Source organism: Capra hircus, chromosome 3, assembly GCF_001704415.2.
Source record: "Capra hircus breed San Clemente chromosome 3, ASM170441v1, whole genome shotgun sequence".
In the NCBI taxonomy this organism is placed as follows: Eukaryota; Metazoa; Chordata; class Mammalia; order Artiodactyla; family Bovidae; genus Capra; species Capra hircus.
This window is the reverse complement of record NC_030810.1, coordinates 45,456,012-45,469,704: the sequence shown is the minus strand read 5'-3', so window position 1 is coordinate 45,469,704 and position 13,693 is coordinate 45,456,012.

The following is a 13,693-nucleotide window of genomic DNA, read 5'->3' as shown; positions in this document are numbered from 1 at the left end:
TTTCTCCACTTATCTCCAGTAGCATATTGGGTACCTACTGACCTGGGGAGTTCCTTTCAGTATCCTATCATTTTGCCTTTTCATACTGTTCATGTGGTTCTCAAGGCAAGAATACTGAAGTGGTTTGCCATTCCCTTCTCCAGTAGACCACATTCTGTCAGACCTCTCCACCATGAGCTGTCTGTCTTGGGTAGCGCCACATGGCATGGCTCAGTTTCATTGAGTTAGAGAAGGCTGTAGTCTGTGTGATCACATTGGCTGATCTCCAAGCCAGGCTTTAGCAATATATGAACCATGAACTTCCAGATGTTCAAGCTGGTTTTAGAAAAGCAGAGGAACTAGAGATCAAATTGCCAACATCTGCTGGATCATGGAAAAAGCAAGAGTTCCAGAAAAACATCCATTTCTGCTTTATTGACTATGCCAAAGCCTTTGACTGTGTGGATCACAATAAACTGTGGAAAATTCTGAAAGAGATGGGAATACCAGACCACCTGACCTGCCTCTTGAGAAACATGTATACAGGTCAGGAAGCAACAGTTAGAACTGGACATCATAGAATAACAGACTAGTTCCAAATAGGAAAAGGAGTATGTCAAGACTGTATATGGTCACCCTGCTTATTTAACTTATATGCAGAGTACATCATGAGAAACTCTGGGCTGGAGGAAGCACAACCGGAATCAAGATTGCCAGGAGAAGTATCAATAACCTCAGATATGCAGGTGACACCACCCTTAACGGCAGAAAGTGAAGAAGAACTGAAGAGCCTCTTGATGAAAGTGAAAAGGGAGAGTGAAAAAGTTGGTGTAAAGCTCAACATTCAGAAAACTAAGATCATGGCATCTGGTCCCATCACTACATGGCAAATAGGTGAGGAATCAGTGAAAACAGAGGCTGACTTTATTTTTGTGGGCTCCAAAATCACTGCAGCTGGTGATTGCAGACATGAAATTAAATGATGCTTGCTCCTTGGAAGGAAAATTATGACCAACCTAGACAGCATATTAAGAAGCAGAGACATTACTTTGCCAACAAAGGTCCGTCTAGTCAAGGCTATGGCTTGTCCAGTAGTCATGTATAGATGTCAGAGTTGGACTATAAAGAAAGCTGAGTGCTGAAGAATTGATGCTTTTGAACTGTGGTGTTCGAGAAGACTTTTGAGAGTCCCTTGGACTGCAAGGAGATCCAACCAGTCCATCCTAACAGAGACCAGTCCTGGGTGTTCATTGGAGGAACTGATGTTGAAGCTGAAACTCCAATACTTTGGCCACCTGATGCAAAGAACTGACTCATTTGAAAAGACCCTGATGCTGGGAAAGACTGAGGGCAGGAGAAGGGGATGACAGTGGATGAGATGGTTGTATGGCATCACCGACACAATGGACATGTGTTTGGGTGGACTCCAGGAATTGGTGATGGACAGGGAGGCCTGGCGTGCTGTGGTTCATGGGGTTGCAAAGAGTCAGACACAACTGAGTGACTGAACTGAACTGAACTGAACTGATGCCAATTTTATCCTTGCCGAATATTTCATCCCTGGAAAGTTAAAAGGACAATGGCAAGTTCAATCTTTCCAAGATTTCTTGTGATAAATACTCTGGCTGTCCTCATCAGTTGGCACAGTCTTACATTTTTCAAATGACAAATGTTTCTAATTTATTCACTGAGAAACCCTTTGCCACAGGAATATGGAAACCTGCCAATCTCTCTCCATGTCCTACTTCAAGAAACATCTTTAAAACCATTACTTCACCTGAAGTAGTCTCTGAAACTCCCTTATCAAGACAGTATCATGGTGATTCTTGGACTCCAAGTGGATCATCTGAGGCTCGTTTGTTTTTTGATTATTCACACACACACATTTCAAAAATACTCAGATTGCATGGGTTTGTTTTCATCTTATCATTACAATATCTGAAAGCCTGCAAGTGTTACCCACAATTTGATTTGCTATTATTACAAGGAAACCAGTTTGTCTTCATGATCAAAGGACTGTTATTAGGAGAAACACATTTATGGTCTTTAATGCTGATATTATGACATCAGCAATCAAAACAAGAAATCAAGAAGGAAAGGATGGTGCCTGGTACCATGAAAAGGCTTTTTAAATACTTCTAATTCAGCTTTTAGGCAAGTGACTTGTTTTAAGACTAACAGTGCTTCCATTCTCTTTCCTCACATATTTCCCAGGAATTTTCATCCACTGAGCAGAATGTCTCTTTCTACAAATGATTCTTAATATATACCATCTCTGATTAGTTTCTAACTGCTTAATGAGTTATCTATTTTTAAATACAATTCAACTATTCTAAAGCAGAACTTGAAAATATTTGCTAAGCTCCTAATCTGTACCAGACATTGTGCCTCCCTTCTTGATTTCTTGCTTTGGCTAACTGTGTTTTAATTCTCTTAAGGCTGTTCCTTGGAGTCATCTTTTACTTCTCCTTTCTTTCCTTCTATATTAGACATTCAATGTCTTCCCTTTCCTTTCTCTACCATTCAGTCAATCTAGTTCAAACTCAGCATCTCTTAGTAGTACTGCCCAAAGTAATATGGTACAAAAGTATACTATTTTCAGACATCCTTCCTTACAATAATTTATTCAGCAAATTAAATGTCTACAATGTGTTAGGCACTGGGTTATATGATGGGAAGAACCAGTGAGCAAAGAGCTACATTCCCTGCTCTGGATAAATCTCCCTGGATAGTAAGAGAGATAAATATTCAACAAAAAATTAAGTAAATAAATCCACACATGTACATTGAGATAATTGCCATAAAAGAAAACATTAGAGAATTATCTATTTTATATATTTACACATAACATAGCTTGATTAATCCTCTAAAATGTATGTTCATTCCCCAGCTCTAAAAGCTTCACTGAGTGTACATTTTTAAATAGAAATATTTCCCAGTTCATATTCCCAGGTCATACCTTCTTCTAAGACATAAGCAAGCTGTGTTAGCAAATTAAGGCCTAAGAGTTCTTCAGGATAAAGAGATAAGCTTCTTTTTATTCAGTGTTTCCTAAACTGCTTAAAATTTAAAACACATAAAATGTTACAGTTTATCAACATAATTAGTCTTCTAAATCATACATTTTAGGAAAGGCTCCAACAAAGACCCTCCAACAAAATTCTTTAGTTTGATAGTCAGGCTCTTAATCTAAATTTTCAGCTATTTTATCTAGTACTTTCGAGTTTATGTTCTATCTTACACCATCATTCAGTTCAGTCTCTCAGTCATGTCCAACTCTTTGCGACCCCATGGACTGCAGCACGCCATTCTTCCATGTCCATCACCAATTCTCCGAGCTTACTCAAACTCATGTCCATCGAGTCACTGATTCATTCCAACCATCTCATCCTCTGTCATCCACTTCTCCTCTGCCTTCATTGTTTCCCAGCATCAGGGTCTTTTCCAAGGAATCAGTTCTTAATGTCAGGTGGCCAAAGTATTGGAGTTTCAGCTTCAGCATCAGTCCTTCCAATGAATATTCAGGACTGATTTCTTTTAGGATGGACTGGTTGGATCTCCTTGCAGTCCAAGGGACTCTCAAGAGTCTTCTCCAATACCACAGTTCAAAAGCATTAATTCTTCAGCGTTCAGTTTCTTTATAGTCCAATTCTCATGTCCATACATGACTACTGGAAAAACCATAGCTTTGACTAGATGGACCTTTGTTGGAAAATTAATGTCTCTGCTTTTTAATATGCTGTCTATGTTGGTCATAACTTTCCTTCCAAGGAGCAAGCGTCTTTTAATTTCATGGCTGCAGTCACCAGCTTCAGTGATTTTGGAACCCCCTAAAATAAAGTCTCTCACTATTTCCATTGCTTCTCCATTTTACTTGAAGTGATGGGACCGGATGCCATAATCTTAGTTTTCTGAATGTTGAGTTTTAAGCCATCTTTTTCACTCTTTTCTTTCACTTTCATCAGGAAGCTCTTTAGTTCTTCTTCACTTTCTGCCATAAGGGTGGTGTCATCTGCATATCTGAGGTTATCGATATTTCTCCTGGCAATCTTATTTCTAGCTTGTGCCTCCTCCTTTCCAGCATTTCACATGATGCACTCTGCATGTAAGTTAAATAAGCAGGGTTACAATATACAACCCTGACATACTCTTTTCCCAGTTCAGAACCAGTCTGTTTTTCCATGTTCAGTTCTAACTGTTGCTTCTTGACCGGCATACAGATTTCTCAGGAGGCAGGTCAGGTCGTCTGGTATTCCCATCCTTTTAAGAATATTCCACAGTTTGTTGTGATCCACATAATCAAAGGCTTTGGCGTAGTCAATAAAGCAGAAATAGATGTTTATGGTATTACCATAGAGTAGTAGGATTGATACACTGATCCATTTTCTTCTATGTCAATCCTGCCACTCTATGGTAATACCATTCTATCTTTATATTGAATAATTTTATCTCTGGTTATTATAATTTGTTTGCAGGTCTTCTAACATCACAGTAGTTCATTTCTCCATCTGCTAACACACATTGCTTGTGCTCTGATAGAAAAGAGATCCTCAGATATTGAATTTGGATCACTTATGAAGCTCAAATTTTTCTTTTTAAAGTCTTCTCTAACTGTTCCAGACTATAAATAATGCCACTTGCCTTGTCTTCCTCCTCCTCCTTACTATTATTATTATCATCTTAGCACTAACTAAAGAATATCACCATAAGGATTACAGAATCAACCTTTAAAAAAATCTCAAGAGGAGATTTGTATTGAGTAGTGGCAGTTATGAGCTTATTCAAAAATCTCTCTTTGAACTTCCCTGGTGATTCAGTAGTTAAGAGTTGGGAACTAGTGCCCTGACCATGGAACTAAAACCAAAGAAGTTAACAACAACCAGAACAAAAAACCCCAACATTCTCCATATTGTATCACATAGGTGAATAACAATATTTCAGTAATTCTGTCCTTCTTCCATACATCCTTTCCTAGACTTTTTATCTACTGACTTACTTAAATATGTAAATATGACTATAGAGGACAGTAGAAATCAAACTTCAGTTTTAGCTTAAAATAACCCAAGTTCCTGAAAAAGTTCTAATTCTGTAATAAATGGTACAGTTACAGTTCTTGAAGAACTTTGCTTTCAGGCACATTTTCAACATTCGTCATAGCTATCCTGAACCATGTGAACCTGAGCCACGAGCAGTATGAAGTAACAAATTTCTAACTAAGGTATTCTCAAAGATTTAACTTTCAAAAGGTAGTAACCTAAAGTAGAGTCTCTGGAATAACATTGGAAGCCTTGTTTATATAGAGATACAGAATAAGAAAATGGAAGAGAAATAGTCAGAGTGCCGGCGGCTGCGACGATGTGCAGAGAGGGACCGAGAGGAGCTACCCCACGTCTGAAGTCAGGGGCAGAAGTCGGGAGGACCCCATGCCCGAGGGGCGGCGGCCAAGAGGAGCTACCCCACTTCTGAGGTCAGGGGCGGCAGCCAGGAGGAGCTACCCCACGTCCAAGGTCGGGGGCAGCAGCCTAGAGGAGCTACCCTGCGTCCAAGGCTATGGGCTGCAGTCGGGAGGAGCTGCCCCACACCTGAGGCCAGGAGCGGCGGCCAGGAGGAGTGACCCCATTTCCAAGGAGCGGTGGCTGCGCGGGCACCAGAGGGCCTAGAGGAGCTATTCTACATTCAGGCCAGGAGGGGCAGCAATGAGGAGATACCCCTCATCCAAGGTAAGGAGCAGCAGCTGCGCTTTGCTGGAGCAGCGGTGAAGAGATATCCCACATACAAGGTAAGAGAAAACCAAATAAGACCGTAGGTATTGCAAGAGGGCAGAAACACTGAAACCATAATCACAGAAAACTAGTCAATCTAATCACACTTGGACCACAGCCTTGTCTAACTCAATGAAACTAAGCCATGCCTTGTGGGGCCACCCAAGATGGGTGGGCATGGTGGAGAGGTCTGACACAATGTGGTCCACTGGAGAAGGGAATGGCAAAACACTTCAGTATTCTTGCCTTAAGAACCCCATGAAAAGTATGAAAAGGCAAAATGATAGGATACTGAAAGGAACTCCCCAGGTCAGTAGGTACCCAATATGCTACTGGAGATAAGTAGAGAAATAACTCCAGGAAGAATGCAGGGATGGAGCCAAAGCAAAAACAATACCCAGTTGTGGATGTGACTGGTGATAGAAGCAAGGTCTGATTCTGTAAAGAGCAATATTACATAGGAACCTGGAATGTTAGGTCCATGAATCAAGGCAAAAAGGAAGTGGTCAACAAGTGATGGCAAGAGTGAACATCGACATTCTAGGAATCAGCGAACTAAAATGGACTGAATGGGTGAATTTAACTCAGATGACCATTATATCTGCTACTGTGGGCAGAAATCCCTCAGAAGAAAAGGAGTAGCCACCATGGTCTACAAAAGAGTCCAAAATGCAGTACTTGGATGCAATCTCAAAAATGACAGAATGATCTCTGTTCGTTTCCAAGGCAAACCATTCAATATCACGGTAATCCAAGTCTATGCCCTGACCAGTAACATGGAAGAAGCTGAAGTTGAACAGTTCTATGAAGACCTACAAGACCTTTTAGAACTAACACCCAAAAAAGATGTCATTTTCATTATAGGGGACTGGAATGCAAAAGTAGGAAGTCAAGAAACACCTGGAGTAACAGGCAAATTTGGCCTTGGAATATGGAATGAAGCAGGGCAAAGACCAACAGAGTTTTGCCAAGAAAATGCACTGGTCAAAGCAAACACCCTCTTCCAACAACACAAAAGAAGACTCTACACATGGACGTCACCAGATGGTCAACACTGAAATCAGATTGATTATATTCTTTGCAGCCAAAGATGGAGAAGCTCTATACTGTCAACAAAAACAAGACCAGGAGCTGACTGTAGCTCAGATCATGAATTCCATATTGCCAAATGGAGACTTAAATTGAAGAAAGTAGGGAAAATCAATAGACCATTCAGGTATGACCTAAATCAAATCCCTTACGATTATACAGTGGAAGTGAGAAATAGATTTTAGGGCCTAGATCTGATAGATAGAGTGCCTGATGAACTATGGAATGAGGTTCGTGACAGTGTACAGGAGACAAGGATCAAAACCATCCCCATGGAAAAGAAATGCAAAAAAGCAAAATGGCTGTCTGGGGAGGCCTTACAAATAGCTGTGAAAAGAAGAGAAGTGAAAAGCAAAGCAGAAAAGGAAATATATAAGCATCTGCGTGCAGAGTTGTAAAGAATAGCAAGAAGAGATAACAAAGCCTTCCTCAGTGATCAATGCAAAGAAATAGAAGAAAACAACAGAATGGGAAAGACTAGAGATCTCTTCAAGAAAATTAGAGATTCCGAGAGAACATTTCATGCAAAGATGGGCTTGATAAAGGACAGAAATGGTATGGACCTAACAGAAGCAGAAGATATTAGGAAGAGGTGGCAAGAATACACAGAAGAACTATACAAAAAAGATCTTCACAACCAAGATAATCACGATGGTGTGATCACTCACCTAGAGCCAGACATCCTGGAATGTGAAGTCAAGTGGGCCTTAGAAAGCATCACTATGGACAAAGCTAGTGGAGGTGATGGAATTCCAGTAGAGCTAGTTAAAATCCTGAAAGACGATGCTGTGAAAGTGCTGCACTCAATATGCCAACAAATTTGGAAAACTCAGCAGTGGCCACAGGACTGGAAAAGGTCAGTTTTCATTCCAATTCCAAAGAAAGGCAATGCCAAAGAATGCTCAAACTACCACACAATTGCACTCATCTCACATGCTAGTAAAATAATGCTCAAAATTTTCCAAGCCAGGCTTCAGCAATACGTGAACCGTGAACTTCCAGATGTTCAAGCTGGTTTTAGAAAAGGCAGAGAAACCAGAGATCAAATTGCCAACATCCGCTGGATCATCGCAAAAGCAAGAGAGTTCCAGAAAAACATCTGTTTCTGCTTTATTGACTATGCCAAAGCCTTTGACTGTGTGGATCACAATAAACTGTGGAAAATACTTCAAGAGATGGGAATATCAGACCACCTGACCTGCCTCTTGAGAAACCTGTATGCAGGTCAGGAAGCAAGAGTTAAAACTGGGCATGGCACAACAGACTGGTTCCAAATAGTAAAAGGAGTACGTCAAGGCTGTATATTGTCACCCTGCTTATTTAACTTCTATGTAGAGTACATCACGAGAAACGCTGGGCTGGAAGAAGCACAAGCTGGAATCAAGATTGCCGGGAGAAATATCAATAACCTCATATATGCAGATGACACCACCCTTATGGCAGAAAGTGAAGAGGAACTAAAAAGCCTCTTGATGAAAGTGAAAGTGGAGAATGAAAAAGTTGGCTTAAAGCTCAACATTCAGAAAATGAAGATCATGGCATCTGGCCCCATCACTTCATGGGAAATAGATGGAGAAACAGTGGAAACAGTGTCAGACTTTATTTTTGGGGCTCCAAAATCACTTCAGCTGGTGATTGAAGCCATGAAATTAAAAGACGCTTACTCCTTGGAAGAAAAGTTATGACCAACCTAGATAGCATATTCAAAAGCAGAGACATTACTTTGCCAACAGAGGTCCATCTTGTCAAGTCTATGGTTTTTCCATTTGTCATGTATAGATGTGAGAGTTGGACTGTGAAGAAAGCTGAGCGCTGAAGAATTGATGCTTTTGAACTGTGGTGTTGGAGAAGACTCTTGAGAGTCGCTTGGACTGCAAGGAGATCCAACCAGTTCATTCTGAAGGAGATCAGCCCTGGGATTTCTTTGGAGGGAATGATGCTGAAGCTGAAACTCCAGTACTTTAGCCGCCTCATGTGAAGAGTTGACTCCTTGGAAAAGACTCTGATGCTGGGAGGGATTGGGGGCAGGAGGAGAAGGGGACGACAGAGGATGAGATGGCTGGATGGCATCACTGACTCGATGGACACGAATCTGAGTGAACTCCGGGAGTTGGTGATGGACAGGGAGGCCTGGCATGCTGTGGTTCATGGGGTCACAAAGAGTCAGACACAACTGAGCGACTGAACTGAACTGGACTGAACTGAGGCAATTCAATTAATAGCATCTTAGGTTTGGTTATAACTTTAGTCTAATCTTATCTCATCCTTGAATAAATTACTTAGATGATACTCTTATACCTTAATATCTCTGGAGATATTTTTATCATAAGGTATAAGAAAATTACTCATGTTCCTGATGACTGAGTAATTATGAGAAAGGTCAATTAGTCAGCATGATTTATTGAGAAGCCAGAAATACATATAGTACATTTAGAAGTAGTTTAATCAAATATTTTATTTAATAAAAATTGGGGAACATGATGCTTAATATTTATTTTTAAAAAATTTCACCTTATGTGAAACACTTTATTCTACACCTTCTTCCAAATATTTGAGTAGGAGCTTCAGAGGGAGCCAGTAAGAAAGCATTTTCCATGCAGTTGTCTCAGCTAAGAGATTTCTTGCTTTTTGTGAAGTGGCACAATGTCCATATGGTGCCCTTCACAAGACATGATGAAACACCCATCTTTTCAATCTGATATAAACAACTTTGAGAAAGCATTTGAAAATGGTATTTCATGCTGCTTTATATTCATTCTTTAATCATGAGTATAGATAAGTTCTGATATTAGCTCTGTTTATTAATATTTTAATTAATGCTCATGATGGTGGTACTTATGCCTTTAGGATAGTTAGAGCAAATGTTGAAAATGCGAACTAGATAAACAGGGCTTCTGGTAATAATCTTTTAATCAATTAAGTTTCTTTGGATTTAAATTTAGACAGTTACTTTATAATTGGAAAGATTTTAGGAGACTCATGAAACATATAAGCCTGCTTGAGGTCATCCTTGGGCTGAAAGAAATGTTAAAATAAAAGAAAATTTATTTAATATGCTTTCTGCAAGGAAGTTAATGACATGTGAGCATGCACTCATAGATTTAATAATTGCTAAGTGACAAACTTATGGAAGTTTAATATGGAAGAATCTGAGGCTCATTTTAAAACTGAAATATTTTGTTATGATTCTGAATTATTTTCATTGTTAGTTTCTGATATGAGATTAAAAGAATAATTTCAAACAAGAATTTAAACCACCCTGAGTATTTCCTTATCTTTATTTGTTTTATTATTATTTTGTTATTTATTTATTTGTTTATTTTATTTTTTAATTTTAATTTTTTACTTTATTTTACTTTACAATACTGTATTGGTTTTGCCATACATTTGTTTTATAAGTAATAAATATTATATATGAAAATTTTTGGTTTATATTCTTACTGAATTTAATAATTTAGGAGATGACAAAAGGCAACAGGTTTTGAGAGAATCAAGAGAATAAAATCAGCAGCAAAGTTGTGGAAATAGAATTGAAAGAAGCCTAAAGAAGGCAGGTGAGACCTCTGAATGAACAGAGCATGCTGAACTAATACAGTCCTGCTGGTAGATAGAATAAACTTCAAAAGGACCACGTGTTACCAGAGTAATCACTATTAAAATTCAAATCTGAACATGTGTAAAACTATTTTCAGGCTTCCTGCTACCTCACCATGAATTCTGTATTTGCAAGCTGGGTATATAATCCTCTGCCAAGACTTCAGTCTCCTCCTGGACCACACTCATACCTTATCTTAAATGTCTTCTTGTCTTTGCCTTTCCTGATCTTCTCATGAACAATCTTACCTGCTTATCTCTCCTCATTACCCTTCCTTATCCTTTTTCAACTAAATTCAAGGATTATCCTTTAAGAAAACTATTCCTCTACTATCCCTATTACAGGTGAATTGTGTCTTCCCCAAATTCATGTGCTGAAGTTCTAACAATTAGTGCCTCAGAATGTGAACACTTTGAAAACAGATCTGCTGCAGTATAATTAGTTAAGATTAAGTCTGACCATTGTAGGATAGGGCCCTACTCCAGTATGACTAGTATTCTTAGAAGAATATTGCACGTGAAGAAAGAGACACATATAGAGGGAAAATGTAGAGAGACATGGAGAAAATGTCCATCTTTAAGCCAAGGAGAGAGTCCTGGAACAGGCCTCTCACAGCCCTCAGAAGGAACCTTTAGTAGTCCTACTCTCCAGCATTATGAGACAATGAATTCCTGCTGGGTGGGCCACCTAATTTCTGATCTTTGTTACAGCAGCCTCAGCAAACAAATAAAACCTCTTTCTTCACCTTCCAAGCAAAAGTTAAGTATCTCTTCTTCAGCATCTATAAAACCCAGGATCCAATTTGGCAAAGACTTATTAAAATTGTTTCCTTGTGAATCTCTTGCTGCTACTGCTGCTAAGTCGCTTCAGTCATTTTCTGACTCTGTGCAACCCCATAGAAGGCCTCCTACCAGGCTCCTCTGTCCCTGGGATTCTCCAGGCAAGAACACTAGAGTGGGTTGCCATTTCCTTCTCCAATGCATGAAAGTGAAAAGTGAAAGTGAAGTTGCTCAGTCGTGTCCGACTCTTAGTGACCTCATGGACTGCAGCCTACCAGGCTCCTCCATTCATGGGATTTTCCGGGCAAGAGTACTGGAGTGGGGTGCCATCGCCTTCTCCATGTGAATCTCTTGAGGTAGTATTAATTAGACCATGAACTCTCTCTTCTGTTTGTTCTCTTAGTCTAAGGCAGACATGCAAAGTGAAATTCTCTTTTGTATAGATTAATGCATAGAGCGAAAGAAGGAAATTTTGTTTGGCCTTAGATTCACCAATTTGTTTGAAAAGTGAAAGCTGCTCCATCGTGTCTGACTCCTTGTGACCCCATGAACTATATGGTCCATGGAATTCTCCAGGCCAAAATACTGAAGTGGGTAGCCTTCTAGATTCCCTTCTCCAGGGGATCTTCCCAACCCAGAGATTGAACCCAGGTCTCCTACTTTGCAGGCAGATTCTTTACCAGCTGAGCTACCAGGGGAGCCTTGAAGATTTAAAACTGCAATTTCAGATGCAGGTAAAAAAGTATAAATTAGATATTCTGAAGAACAATATATGTGATATTACAAAATGAATAAAATGAATAGACAATCCCTTTCTTTCTCAGAACTAAACATCCTGGAAAATAAACGACTCCCATTGTCTTTAATCCATCTTCCCAGGTGGTGCTAGTGGTAAAGAATCTGTCTGCCAATGCAAGAGAAACAAGAGATGGGGATTGGAACCCTGGGTCAGGAAGATCACTTGGAGAAGAGAATGGCAACCCACTCCAGTATTCTTGCCTATAAAATCCCATGGACAGAGGAGCATGATAGGCTATAGTCCATGGGGCTAAGGAGTTGGACATGACTGAGCAAATGTCTTTAATCATCACACATGGGGAATACAATAAATTACTTGAATCTAACAATTTAACTGACTCAATGGACATGTGTTTGGGTAAACTCTGGGAGCTGGTGATGGACAGGGAGGCCTGGCATGCTGCAGTTCTTGGGGTAGCAAAGATTCGGGCATGACTGAGCGACTGAACTGAACTGAACTGAACAATTTAACCCAAAGAGTTAAAGATTTCAAAAGTGTCTTGAAAAATTGATATGATGATATATGTAAATAACGGGTATATCTTATTTAGAAGAAACGGTTCTAAAAGAAAAAAGTGACTGCTCTATGTCAGTATGGATATCTTAAGTGGCTAGTTGAAGCAAACCACAGAACATTTGAGAGAAGATAAATATAGAAATTATATTACCTTAGAAAATACCCTGTTAACCTTCAGATTATGTGAAATATATATGAATGATGCTTTTCTAGTGAATATTATCACACCGGCACCAAGAGAAAAATAGGAGTAATGATAGAAAAGCTGTTGAGATATTTTGGACACATAATTCTGCTCAATCAAAATTCTTCTATTTAAAATTCTTTGTTATTTTCTTCAGAACATAAAAGCAAATAGAAAAGTATAATAGAAAAATAAAACTCACCATATTTCTATCATCCAGAAATAAAGTACTACTAACAGAGTGGAGTATTTTCTATCATTCATTTAAGGTTGCAATTCTGAATACACACATACAGACAAATACACATGCACACACATACAACATACATGTATATTACTAAGATTAAGTACGTTGCTTTGTGTCATGCTTTTTCACGTAGCATTATACTATAAATATTTTCTCACATCATAAAAACATTCCTTAAAGTATACTTTTTGAAGACTATGAAATATTGTTGTCAGTAGGTCTACCAATTTATTTGACCAATCATCTTATCCTAGAAATTTATAAAGTTTGCTATTTTCCCAAATTATAACTAATACCTTGCTAAACAATGGCAAATATAAGTTCTTCTGCATTTACTAGGTGAAATGAATTTAACACTTTTATTACTTTTAATAAATACTGCCTAATTGCTCAATTGATACTGTGTGCCAATTGATCCTGTTACTTAAATTGAAGAAAGTAGGGAAAACTGCTAGACTATTCAGGTATGACCTAAATCAAATCCCTTATGATTATACAGTGGAAGTGAGAAATAGATTGAGGGGACTAGATCTGATAGATAGAGTGCCTGATGAACTATGGAGGGAGGTTCTTGACAGTGCACAGGAGACAGGGATCAAGACCATTCCCATGAAAAAGAAATGCAAAAAAGCAAAATGTTTGTCTGGGGAGGCCTTACAAATAGCTGTGAAAAGAAGAGAAGCAAAAAGCAAAGTAGAAAAGGAAAGATATAAGCATCTGAATGCAGATTTCCAAAGAATAGC